The sequence below is a fragment of the Triticum urartu genome, chromosome 7A, assembly GCF_056163025.1.
Source record: "Triticum urartu cultivar PI428250 chromosome 7A, HENAU_Tu73, whole genome shotgun sequence".
Taxonomy (NCBI): Eukaryota; Viridiplantae; Streptophyta; class Magnoliopsida; order Poales; family Poaceae; genus Triticum; species Triticum urartu.
In genome coordinates this window covers 597010437-597012116 of record NC_141879.1, presented here as the reverse complement: position 1 = coordinate 597012116, position 1680 = coordinate 597010437, and positions in this window count along the sequence as shown.

Sequence of the window (1680 nt, the reverse complement as noted above, 5' to 3'; positions counted from 1 at the left end):
CAGAGCAGCCTGTGAGGAGGTTCGACAGGCGAGGGAGATTGTGGCTGGGAAGCCCTTTCTGCCGCAAACTAAGTTTGGTGATCCGAATTATGCCCAGCTTAACCAAGTATGGAGTTCTCCGGATGAGTTCTTGGACTTGCCAAAGAGTTCTGCCGATGCGGCGCAGTATTACCAAGCGCGAGATGGATATGCAACAGAGAAGCTTTTTTGGTCGCAGTTTGGCGCATCAAAGTGCCCTTTGTTGCTCAATGAACAGATGTCCCAATGGGCCGAACTTCATAGGATATCCGGCGCTGCCATGAAGGACGTTGTAATCCGGTTGTGACCAACCGAGCCTGTTCTGAATAGCTATTTCGGTTTGGTGCAAAGGTTTGTTGACGCGGTGCCGCGTATCGATGTTGTGAAGCGGTCAACGTGCATTGAGGGTGCACAGATGGCTTTTGCCCGAGTCAAGACGTTCTGGGGGAAGATGAAGGCCATCGATGTTGCGACGAAGGGTCCACCCAAAGGCAAGGACTGTCTGGAACCAGAGCATTATTTTGAAGAGGTCTTAAAGGCCGCCCGCTTTATAGAGGGTCAGTGCTCAAAAGACATAATGTTTGAGTGAGGTGTATGAAAATTGTAAAAGACAATTTTTTAATCAATCTATTTATGTTTTGCTTGAAAGCTTGAATTCCTCCTGTGCGGCTGTTTTGATATAATCTGAAAGTTTTCCAGTCGTCGGCTTCAGCCCCCTCGTATGAAGTACCAGGGTGTTCGGAAAAGCATTTAATCACTCTTTATCCAACGTCTTGGTCCATGAAGGAGGTGATAATGCGGCGAACTAGGCAATCGGACTATAAGGCGTTAACACTTTCACTTAGCCATGGGAGTTTTATGGTGGGGCTATGACATAGCCCCTGGTATGTATGCGGCGTATGGTGCCTTACATATTTGATCTAAAAAAGATCCCTCACATGACACGGAGAATCGCTAAAGATTCCAATAAGTCGTCAACTGGTTGACCAGCTCACGCCGCATCATGACAGTCAGTTTTCGGCTTTCTCTATTGAGGTGCTCGTCCGGTTTAGACCAGGGCATAATCGCAGTAGTTCTCCCTTTACTACCTAGCCGATAGAGCGGAACCTAGGGTAGCAATCACAGGAGCCGGGCAACCCAACTATTGACCCAAGACAATGATTCGGAGCTGATGCATATAAGGCCAAACTTGCAACGCCGAAGTATGCTGTAGAGCTGTTCGGACTTTTACTGGCAACTCATTTGTTCCCACACCGAGCCCCTGGTAGGTTATGCCCAGGTATTTCTGTGAAATAGCCGTAGGAGCCATATTTGTCGGGAAAACAATACAGATGATTAGTTCAGATATTGTTTACTGGTAACTGAGCGATATGCCAATGATTACTTATGATATATATATATATAAGACATCCGCCCGGCTATTTGACATGCTCGGGGTTGGAGGCGGAGGAACAAGCATAGTACATGCTCAAGAAATAGGGAGTGCGGTCTACAAAAACTTATTTTGGACCTCCTGTCGCACGTCTGCGCCACGAGTCCTCGGTGGGGGGAATCCTTGATGGAAGTAGCCCCTTGGGTGAGTGTACGGATCCGGACTCCGATAGAGCCAGTTTCAAATGTTTATCCTGTTCGTCACCTATTTTTAAAGGATAGCGAAGGAAG